The following is a 12741-nucleotide window of genomic DNA, read 5'->3' as shown; positions in this document are numbered from 1 at the left end:
TAGCAGCCGAATTCTACCTCGGGCTATAATCCTGACTTGGTTTTTCTACTAAACGCCCGTTTTTTGTGGCAGGTGCATTTATCCCTGTAGTAGGCATTTTGTTGGTTCTTCTCTCGGGTGCAAGCACATCTGATGGAGGTGCAAGCACATCTGATGGAGGTGCACCTTCTTTTACTTATGGTATCAATTATCGGCCTTTGTCCATTCTCTCCTCATAAAGATTACAGGTAGAGCAATGATCTTATTGTAGCTCCACGCTTTTGGATCTAACCTTTTCTCAACTATTTTATCGATTTACTTGTATACTTTCTCCGCTTTCTCTTCATTTTCACATAATAATCTAAATGTCATAGTTATTTTTTAACACATCCAGGATCAAGGCAATCCTCTGTTGGAGTTATAATAAAGTGTAACTTAAAACTAGACATTGTAGTGGGAAAAAAGTTTAGTCCCACATAGGAAATGGAATAGTAAGAAAGGGTGTTTACAAGCCTTTCCCTTTTGTCTTATGCCTAGAACAAAACAAAGGTTATGCTCCACACCACACACGCGCGCGTCGGCCGGGTCGGGCTCGGGCTCAGGTTCAAATCGGGTCGGGTGGCGCGTGCCCACGACCTGCGGACACGAATGCATCTTCGGATATGATCAAAGTGACTGGGCAGGGTGGTCCACCATTGTCACCAATGCCTTGCGTGGCGCTGGTTTGCTTGATCATCTCACCAGTACGGGACCAGTTCCACCGTCCATCAGCACTGTTGTTTCATTCAGTATTATTGCCTCTGACATTAGTAATGTCGATCTTCAGACTGCTCGTGCTCTCTATGTCAAGGAGAGTTCAGAGTGGCAATTGCAGGAATTTCGTGTCATGGATTATCTCACTCGTTGTGTTGGCTCTGGTCTCACTGTCGAGATTGGCTCGCTTCCCTCTGCTCGGGCCATGTGGACTCGTCTCACTGAGCGTTTCACTGAGTGCTCGGGTGCACGGGAGGCATATCTTCTGCAACGCATTGCTCTACAACGCAAAGGTAGTTCATCTCTGCAGTCCCATTTTGGACAAATGCTAGCTTTTTGGACAGAGTTACGCTCCATGCTTCCTGGACGTAATTCCACATATGAAAACTGGCTAGCCTGGTACGAACGGCATGAGGTGCATCAACTATTTCAGTCCCTTCCTGAATATTCAACTATGGCTGATCAACTACTTCATCAGCCTCAATTTCCGACTTTGGCCTCAGTTATGGGAGCTCTCACTGCTTATGAGACCCGACAGCAGACAGTACGACCCAATTTGTCAACAGACACTCCTACCTCTTCACTCGAGACTGTTTTGTCTTTACCTGTCACTGCTCCTGTTATGAATCATACTTCTCCACAGGCTCCCTCTCCACAGGCTCGATCTAAGCTCTCTTGCAAATATTGCAAGAAGGAAGGACACCGTATTGAGACATGCTTCAAGCTTCATCCTGAGTTACGTTCCTCAGGTACTGGTCGTGGTCGGCGACCCCCTCAGTCTCAACCCTCTCGTACACCAGGATTGTTGGCCAATGCTATACCTTCTACTACTTCAGACTCTACTATTCAAGCTATTGAAAGTCTTCGCCGTCAACTTGATGCTTTTCAACATATCACCTCTACATCCGCCGCACAACTCTCTGGTATGCATTTTGCTGGTTCTTCAGCTAATCCTTCAGTCTCTGGTATGAATGATCTCTGGATTTTTGACTCTGGTTGTTCCTTTCATATGACTTGTAATGCCTCACTTTTATCCTCTGTCTTTACTTCATCCTCTCTTCCTCCTATCTACACAGCTGCTGGACAACCATTGTCCATTACTTAGTATGGCTCTATTACCCCACAAAATGATCCATCTGGTCGTCTAACACTTGGTCCCGTCTATGTGGCTCCTCAGTTGTGCTTGAATTTAATTTCTATTAGCTCTTTATGCATGGCGGGCTTGTTTGTCTTATTTTCTTCTGATACTTGTATTGTGCAAGATCCACAGACGGGCAAGACGGTTGGGGCGGTTCGTAGAAGGCACAAACTGTATTTTCTGGAATATCTTCACCTTCCAGATTCCATACGTCCACGTTCTCTTGTTGCTTCTCTTCGTTCGTCAAAACCCTCTACCTCGCTTCCTGCCAATTTATGGCATAGACGACTTGGTCATGTGTCTAATAAAAGGCTGGAGTGTCTTATTCAGTCTGGAGTACTTGGTCCTGTATCATCTAGTTCTAGTATTGAGTCATGTACTGGTTGCAAATTGGCAAAATTCACTGCTTTACCATTTAAAATGAGTACATCGTATCCACTTCCTTATTTGATTTAGTAACATTCTGATATTTGGGGGCCAGCTCCTTTGCCTTCTTCATCTGGCTACTTATATTATGTTAGTTTTATCGATGATTTCTCTCGTTTTACATGGGTTTACCTACTTAAGAATCGCTCTGACGTACTTACTGCTTATCAAGCCTTCGCTGCTATGATTTTCACTCAATGGCAATCTCGTATTAAAGTTTTTCGTTCTGATTATGCCAAAGAGTACCTATCCTCTACCATGCGCTCTATCATATCCTCTCATAGGACTATCTTTCAACAGTCATGTCCCTACACTCATGAGCAAAATGGTGTTGCTGAACGCAAACATCATCATATCCTCGATACTGCTCGATCAATGCTCATTTCTTACTCTGTTCCTCGTCGTTTTTGGGCTGAGGCTATTCTCACTGCGACTTATGCCATTAATATCACTCCATCTAGCTCTCTTTCCGGTGCTACTCCTTATAGTCGTGTTTATACTCATCCTCCCCGTTATGATCTAGTTCGCGTTTTTGGTTGTCGATGTTTTGTTCTTCTGTCATCTCACGAACGTGATAAATTTTCTCCCAGAGCTGTTTCTTGTGTTTATTTAGGAATTAGTTCAGAACATCGAGGTTATCGTTGTTATGATCTAGCAACTCATCGAGTTCATATATCTTGTCATGTTCAGTTCGAAGAGGATTCTCCATATTATTCTGCTTCTGATGACTTTAATTTCCTCCACTCTACTGATCATGCTTCCCGTCAACTGCACCACCCACTTCTTCACCTTAATTTTCCTTTCGAGATCTCCCTGACATCTCTCCCTCTCCTTCTGTTGACTCTTCCTCACCCGAGTCTTCTCTTACACCATCTAATCCATATCCCATGGACACAACTCTCACTCCAGAAAATACTGTTGATCTCCACGCACCTGCGCCAGCATCTCCCCCGCCTGAGGTTCCTCTTGCTCTTCGTCGAGGCAAACGCTCACATGTCATGCCTGCCCGGTATGCTTCTGTTACTTCTTATTCACCTATCTTTCATAACTTTCTTGCTGCCATTCATACTATTGTTGAGCCAAAGTCCTTCCAAGAGGCAGTTCAAATTCCAGAGTGGCGACAGGCTATGGCTGAGGAATTTCAAGCCTTTCAGCAAACTCATACCTGGGATGTTGTTCCCTGTCCTCCTGGGATCTCTCTTGTTGGCAGTAAATGGGTTTATAAGGTCAAGTTTCGTCCTGATGGCATCATGCCCATGACCTGCGGACACGAATGCATCTTCGGATTGAGGGGCTCTTAACCTACTACATTTTGAATTTTTTTTTTGCTAATTGTAACATTTAAAACATATTAAGCAATTAAAACAAACTAAGCAATTAAAACGTGTTAATCATTTGGCTGCGAAAATGAAAACGGTTAGCTAAATAAATAGGCGGGATTTATGGACTTAAATAACAAAACGGCTAGCGGGATTTGTGCGATAACGGACATGACTCTCAACCTATATAAAGACCGGTATATGCGAGGGTTAAACACAGTGAAAAACACAACATTTTCTCTCCTCTTCTCTGTTCTTCATCTTCGTGTTCTTGCTGTTAAATCATTGTTAGTTCCCTGAAAGTCGAGAAGAATTCACAAAGCCTTCTTGAAGCTCGTGCCGATGAGAAGGAGGTCGCCTGACCGAGGGTCGTTGTATCTCCGAGAACTTTTGCCGCGTAGCCCTGTACGAGAGGGGGCAATTAGATTCTTGGGACAATGCCTTACACGCTTCGGCCATCAGGCCATATTTCTAACTTTCATTTATTTTCATTTGCTTTAATTTCATTTCTGAGTTACAATAGTGATCTGATATTATCTGATTTAATAATCAACTATTTAAAATTCACGTTAATATTTGTCTAAACAGCTAATATTCCCAACAATCCAAGAATCTAATTTAGTTGTTTAGAATAATATCATGTTTAGCATGTTTACTATTATGTTTATTATGTTAATGCAGTCTACATCTTATAAAACCGACATGCTACACTTGATTCTGTTGTTTAAATGTTTAAATCATATATGTTACATTATAATAACAAAATTATTCATTCATCAGATCATGGCTACAAGTAAAATTATGTCGGCTAAACCAGAGAACTTTGATGGGAATAATTTTCGTCGTTGGAAAAACCAAATGAGATTTTGACTAACAACTCTAAATCTAATAACAGCCATAGAACCAGACAACTCATCTTCATCTAGACCAGTTACTAGGCAATCTTCCTCATCTTCCTCCACAGATTTCATTCCTATCCCGAGAACACCTCAAGAAATAGAGTATCATTGTCTACACAAAATCTTAGGAGCCTTATCTGATAGGTTATATGATATATATTATACTATCACTAATGCTAAAGTTCTGTGGGAAACACTAGAGAAAAAGTATGATTTAGATGATATGGGAATTAAAAGATTTAAAGCTTCTGATTTTAACAAATTTAAAATGTTAGATTCTAAACCGATGAATGAGCAAATTCATGAATTCGAACATATAGTTCACCAATTAAAAGTGAATGGATCTATCTTAGATGAAACATTTCAGATAGTCTGTCTTATAGACAAACTTCCCGAGTCCTGGTCAGATTTTGCCAAAAATCTTAATCATACCCAAGGAGATCTTACCCTTGAACAAGTGTTGAATGCCATTAGAATCGAAGAGCAACATAGACTCAGGGAGAAAAATGTGACAAAATTCAAACCGAAAGAACCCAAAGTAAACAATGTTGAATCCAAACCCTTTCCTCAACACAAGAAACGTCCCTTCCACCAAAATCAAAATAAAACATTTAAGAAGAAATCCTTTCATCAAAATAAGAACCATGTTCACTTTCAAAAGAAGGAAGGAGCTGAACATCGAGCCTGTTTCATTTGTGGACGAACCAACCACCTTGCTAAGGACTACTTTTACAAGAAGACAGAACCACCCAAGCCTAGGAAGGGAGGACCTCCACCTAATAAGTCACAAGTAAACATGGTGACTTTCAGTTTAGCTGAGACAGCTTTCAGGTCTGTTCTCTTCACCCCTGAAGTAAACATGACCTTTCAAGCAAATGATTAGTGGATTGACACTGGAGCTAATATTCACGTTTGCTCTAATCAATCTTTGTTTTTCACCTATCAGGTCTTAAGTATAGGAACTGTGACAATGGGAAATAATAATGTGGCTCCTGTATCTGGAATAGGTCGGATCAACCTAAAGCTGACTTCTGGTAAGACTTTGATCCTGCAGGATGTCCATCATGTACTAGACATTAGGAGAAACTTGATTAGCAAATCTTTGTTAGTGCAACAAGGCTATAAGCTTGTTTTTAAATCAAATAAAGTTGTAATAACTAAGGGGTTGAATTTCATTGGAAAATGATTTTTATGTGATGATCTTTTTAAATTAAATATTAAGAATTCTACTCTTGCATCTCTAATGACTTTGAATATCGAACCTTCTATCACTTAGCATCAAAGATTAGGACATGTGAATTATAATTCAATTAAAAGATTGATACACCTCAATATAATTCCAAAGCTTAATATAAAAGATGATGGAAAATGTGAAATATGTGTAGAAGCTAAACTTCATAAGAAACCCTTTAAAACTATTGATAGAGATTCTGAGATAATAGAACTCATCCATAGTGATGTCTGTGATTCAGGAAGAACATCTAGAGGAGGTAACAAATATTTCGTAACTTTTATAGATGATTGTTCTAAATATTATTACCTCTACCTAATTAAGACCAAAGATGAAGTTATAAACAAATTCAAATTATATAAAGCAGAAGTTGAAAATCAGTTGGATAGGAAAATTAAAATACTAAGATCAGATAGAGGTGGTGAATACACTTCTAATAAATTAAAACAATTCTGTGAAGAGAATGGAATCATTTATGAAATAACTACTCCGTATACACCTTAATCTAATAGAGTAGCTGAGAGAAAAAATAGAACTTTAATGGACATGGTAAACTCAATGTTAATTAATTCTAGTATGCCAGAGAATTTGTGGGGAGAAGCTCTCATGACTGCTTGCCATATACTAAATAGAATTCCATTCAAGAATTCTGATAAAACACCTTACACAATTTGGAAGAATAGAAATCCTAATTTAGATCACCTGAAAGTATGGGGGTGCTTAGCAAAAGTTAAAATGCCTGAGAATAAGAAAAAGAAGATTGACCCTAAAACTGTAGATGGAATATTTATTGGCTATGCTTCTGATAGTAATACAAATAGATTTTTAATAATCAACTCTGACATTAATGAGATAGCCAACAACACCATAATTGAAGCTAGTGATGCACATTACTTTGAAAATATTTTTCCTTACAAGACCAGAGTAAACAACACAGGTCCTAGCTCTAGCAATTCAGATCCTAGTTCTAACCAAGGTGAAACTAGTTCTAAAAAAATTAGACCACTAGAAAGTCCAGAGGAGCCTAGGAGAAGTAAAAGGACTAGAATAGAAAAGGTCCATGAAGATTTCTATGCATTACTTGTAGAAGATTCTTCAATTACATTTGAAGATGCAATGAAATCAGTAGATGCTCCATTTTGGAAGGAAGCTATAAATAATGAGATACAATCTATAGTTCAAAATCATACTTGGGAACTAACTGATCTTCCTTCGAGCTGCAAAACTATAGGATGTAAATGGGTATTTAAGAAGAAACTTAGACCAGATGGAACAATAGATAAATATAAGACCAGATTAGTAGCTAAAGGATATACTCAAAAATCTGGTATTGATTATTTTGATGTCTATTCCCCAGTAGCTAGGATTACTACCATTAGAGTCCTTATAGCTTTAGCATCCATTCACAAACTTATAATACATCAAATGGATGTTAAAATTGCATTCTTAAATGGAGACTTAGATGAAGAAATTTATATGGATCAACCCGAGGGATTTGTTACCTCTGGACAAGAGAAGAAAGTATGCTAACTTATTAGATCACTATATGGTCTCAAACAAGCTCCAAAACAATGGCACATAAAATTTGATGAGATCATACTATCCTATGGATTTGTAATTAATCAAACATATGAGTGTGTATATCATAAAACAGATAATAACAACAAAATTGTGATTTTATGCTTATATGTTGATGATATTCTTATTTTTGGTTCTGACATACAAAGCATAAATGAAATCAAACATTTTTTATCACAAAATTTTGACATGAAAGATTTAGGTCAAGCTGATTTAATTCTAACACTAAAATCTTGAAAAATAAGAATGGATATGTGTTGTCACAATCACACTACATAGAGAAAATACTCAAGAACTTTTATGATCTAAATTGTCAATATGTTTCTACTCCATATGATCCTAATGTACATCTAAAGAAAAATACAGGTTATCCTCAATTACAAAGAGAATATGTACAAATAATTGGATCATTAGGATTCTTGACAAACTACACCAGACCTGACATTGCTTATGCAGTAAATAGACTTCGTAGATATACATCAAATCCTGATAAGAGTCATTGGGATGCTCTAGAAAGAATTTTGAAGTATTTAAAAGGAACTATGAACTATGGTTTACATTATAAAGGTTATCCATCTATATTAGAAGGATACTCAGATGCAAACTGGATTAGTGACTCAGTAGATGTAAAATCCACCACTGGTTTTGTGTTCCTTTTAGGAGTAGTAGTTGTGTCCTGGAAATCTACTAAACAAACTGTAATGGCTAGAAGTACAATGGAATCAGAAATGATAGCTCTTGATACTACTAGTATAGAAGCTGAATGGTTGAAAGATTTACTTACTAAAATTTCATTAATACAAAAACCATTACCAGCTATTTCTATTCATTATGATTGCAGGTCAGCGATTGACAAATATCATCAAGAGAGTGCAAATGTGAAGATGAATCGACACTTGAAAGTGCGACATAAATCCTTGAGATATAAGATAAAAAACCATGTAATAGCCTTAGATTTTGTAAGATCAGAAAAAAAATCTTGCAGATCACTTAACTAAAGGCTTATCTAGGGCAGTGGTCCTAGAATCATCGAGGGGGATGAGATTAAACCCATAAGAAAAATCACTGCAGTGGCAACCCAACCTCGCAGAAGTTCAGTAGGTAGAAACAAACTGGACAAGTGATTAATTGTAAGGAGCACTGAATTTATTTGCTCCCATCCCTAGGATGATCAGTGCTCATAAAAAGCAAGGGAAAGGTTGAGTTAAACTCTTAATGAATTCAAGACTCATGAGGCAGGATGCTTACTTGCTCATATCCTTATTAGGATTCACCTATATGTGTGTAGTTGTGAGGCCGTGACTATGGGATCAGGGCTGCTCCCTAGTAACACACGTGAAAGATACCTGCGCAAGGCCGATAATAACGCAACCCGTTTAGAATTCTTTAAAACTATACTACGTGTGCTTTCTGTAGAAATCCGATAAATGGGACTGGTTCAAGGCGTAGTCCACCAAGCTCTCACGGATCTATGCAACTGTCACTAAGTGAAGGTTCAAACCGAAAGGTACCTCCACCTATTACATATATAAGGGAACCGACATTCTTAACTTTCAAAGTTCTTTTTTTACTTTTAATTTTGAATTATTTTAATTTTTAAGTTATGTGGGAGATTGTTGGAGTTATAATAAAATGTAACTTAAAACTTGACATTGTAGTGAGAAAGTTTAGTCCCACATAGAAAATGGAATAGGAAGAAAGGGTGTTTATAAGCCTTTCCCTTCTCTCTTATGCCTAGAAGAAAACAAAGGTTATGCTCCACACCACACACACGCGCGACGGCCGGGCCGGACTCGGGTTCAGGTCAGGTCGTGTAGCGCGCGTCCACGACCTACGGACACGAATGCAGCTTCGGATTGAGGAGCTCTTAACCTACTACATTTTGAATTTTTATTTTTTTGCTAATTGGAACATTTAAAACGTGTTAAGCAATTAAAACGAACTAAGCAATTAAAATATGTTAATCATTTGGCTGCGAAAATGAAAATGGTTAGCTAAATAAATAAGCGGGATTTATGGACTTAAATAACAAAACTGCTAGCAGGATTTGTGCGATAACGGACATGACTCTCAACCTATATAAAGACCGGTATATGCGAGGGTTAAACACAGTGAAAAACACAACATTTTCTCTCCTCTTCTGTGTTCTTCATCTTCGTGTTCTTGCTGTTAAATCATTGTTGGTTCCCTAAAAGTCAAGAAGAATTCACAAAGCCTTCTTAAAGCTCGTGCCGACGAGAAGGAGGTCACATGACCGATGATCGTTGTATCTCTGAGAACTTTTGTCGCATAGCCCTGTACAAGGGGGGACAATTAGATTCTTGGGACAGTACTTTACACGCTTCGACCATCAGGCCGTATTTCTAACTTTCATTTATTTTCATTTGCTTCAATTTTATTTCTGAGTTACAATAGTGATCTGATATTATTATAAGATACAATATCAACTAAAAGCAACAAGTGCTTGGCCCAATGGTAGGCAAGCTAGCCCTCAGGTGGGCTCCTGTCTATTAACAAAAGTTCAAAACCTCGAAGAGGCACTTATTAGGAGGGGTAGCCACTAGGCCCGAGTCAAGATTAGTCCCATCTCCAAGGTGGGGTGGGGACACCAGTGGTTGAAGACCAAAAAAGATCAACTACAGCACCCTCGTTGGCGCATTTCATCGAACATTTTAACAACACCCTCCAATTTTCCCTTTTGGGCCCTGTGTCAAAATACTATACATCTTCTGGGCATTAACTTGACAATGCTAAGAAGAAAAAGGAAAAAAAAAACCTTGGGCCTCTTTGCGGAGAGATCGTAAACTTCACCTTGTAAATCAAAGTTGGGCATTAGATTGAACACGCATGCCACATCAATGGCCAGGCTTGCTAAGGAGAGATAGGAGTTGCAGTGGTGGGTGTCAATGAGGTGGGCGGGAGAACGATGAAGGAGATGAAGAGAAGGAAGCAAGAGAAGCTGAGAGGTTGCCTCGGTAGTAGCAATCGTAATTCTCAAGTTATGAGAGCGAGAGGGGTAAAATCATCTGAAATAGCAAACCAAGGGAAGCAGCACGCGAGCAATGAAGGGAAAGCCTTTAGCCTCTTTTTATTTATAGCATGATAGGAAATCATATGTATTTACTTACAAGTTTCTTTTTATACTTTTTTGGGTAAATTCCCAAAACATTTGTATTCGTCTGAAACTATTTTTGACAGAACTCTACCGGGGAAGTTTTAAGGCTAAGTGAAATTTTCAAAATATTTTGGGTTTAATGAGTAAGAATCCTATCAGAACGTCACACACATTGCAAAGCTTTCTGATAGGAGCAGAGGAATTAAATGAGTGGTAATTGAGTAATTCAACTACCAATCATCAAGGATCAAGATTTTCCAGCACCACAGAGTTTTTCGATAGGAAACCTGTTCATAATAGATATGCAAAACTTCTTGGGGTTTTGTGAAATTTACATTATTTTTTGTTCGCACTGTTATTTAACAAATGCAAACTAGGGATTCTTGCCATTTAGATAGGCCGTTCGCCATCAATTTTATCACGTAAGCAAGGAGTAGCACTATGATAAACAAATTTGGACTTAGAATTAACAATCCCAGTCTATTTTTAGGCTATTTTTTCATCCATTAAAAAAATTGGGTCACGGTTGATCATAGCATGATTTTAACCTAATCAAAGTGACATATGAAAGAACTAGCTCACTTTTATCCTAGGAAAGACTAGCTAATATTGACCCATAACACGACTTTTTTAAAATATTATTGCCCTATTTTTAGTGGTCGTCAAACACAACCTAAAATTGCAATTAGATTCTGGATTGTTAAAGTATACGAGGGGAAAGTTGTATGGTTAGGTGTTATTTTCAAAATATTCTGGGTTATCACAAATGAGAAAAAAATCCTATCGAAATGCACATGCACAGTGCGAACTATTTTGATAGGAGCAGAGAGATTAAATAAGTGGTAATTTACTAATTCAATTACCAAAGATTTTCTCTCATCATAAACTGTTCTGATAGGGAACCTAGTCATCGTAAATGGGCCAAACTTCTTGGAATTTATTAGCTTTATTTTTTTTTGCATTTTTAACAAATACAAACCAATAATTCTTTTTCAATTGGATAGGCTATTTGCCACCAATTTTATCATGTAAGAAAGTGGTAGCACCAGATAAATCATTTTGGACTTGGAATTAGCGATCCTGGTCTATTTTTACTCTATGTTTGTCATCCATTAAAAAATGGGGTCATGATTGATCATGACACAGTTTTAACGTAATTAGACTTGTATTAAAGTGGTTCATCCAAAAAACTACTTCAAGAACCAACTATTGGCTTAAGAAAGATTGGGCCAATATTGATCTAGAACATAACTTTTCTTAAACAAAAATCCTTAGGGATCCTAAATAGGGGACACAAAGTGGGAGGGGGGGGGGCACCTCACCTGTCCCCCTGAACAGTGCATCATGTATTCAGGGGGGACACCTCACCTATCCCCCCTGGGTCCCCTATTTGGGGTCCCTGTAGCAGTACCCTTTGTTAAATATCATTGCCTTTTAGTGGTCATCTAACATAGCCTAGAATTCAAATTAGATTCGAGATTGCCAAACTCTATAGGAGGAAGTTGTAACGATAAGTGATAGTTTCAAAGTATTTTGAGTTATCACAAATGAATAAGAATCCTATCAGAATGCCCATGCACAGTTTGGCAGCATTTTGATAAGAGCAGAGGGATTAGATGAGGGGCAACTAAGTAAGAATCTCATCAGACTCCCGGCATAGTGCGGAGCATTCTGATAGGAGCGGAGGGATCAAATAAGTGGCAATTTAGTAATAAAGTACCAATAATTTTCTCACACCATGAACTTTTCTAATAGGAAACCTACCCATCATAAATGGGCCAAACTTCTTAGGGTTTGTGAGATTTACTTTTTCTGGTTTGCACCTTTTTTTTAACAAATGCAAAGTAGGAATTCTTGTTCATTCGGATAAGCTGTTTCCACCAATTTTATTACGTAAGCAAGTAGTACCAGTACAGTAAACAATTTTGGACTTGGAATTAGTGATCCTAATCTATTTTAGGCTAGGTATCTGTTAAAAAAATTGGGTCATGACTGATTATGGCACGGGTTTGACCTAATTAGACTTGTGTCAATGATACATGTGTATCTTCTCTTCGGAACTTAGCGATCCTCATGGGAGCTTGAGGATAGATAATTCTCGTGATAGCTTGAGAATAGAGGTGTGAAGCGACACGGTGAAACGCGGGTTGGAGTGTGAATCAAAAAGGTCAAAGAATCATATTTCCAGCCCATCAGTCGACTGATGAGTTCGATCAGTCGACTGATGAGTTCGATCAGTCGACTGATGAAAATCGCTCCAGTTATCAAAAAGTTTCTGCTGAGTCGACCAATCACAAATCAGT

The sequence above is a fragment of the Asparagus officinalis genome, chromosome 1, assembly GCF_001876935.1.
Source record: "Asparagus officinalis chromosome 1, Aspof.V1, whole genome shotgun sequence".
In the NCBI taxonomy this organism is placed as follows: domain Eukaryota; kingdom Viridiplantae; phylum Streptophyta; class Magnoliopsida; order Asparagales; family Asparagaceae; genus Asparagus; species Asparagus officinalis.
Note: the sequence above shows the minus strand (reverse complement) of the source record.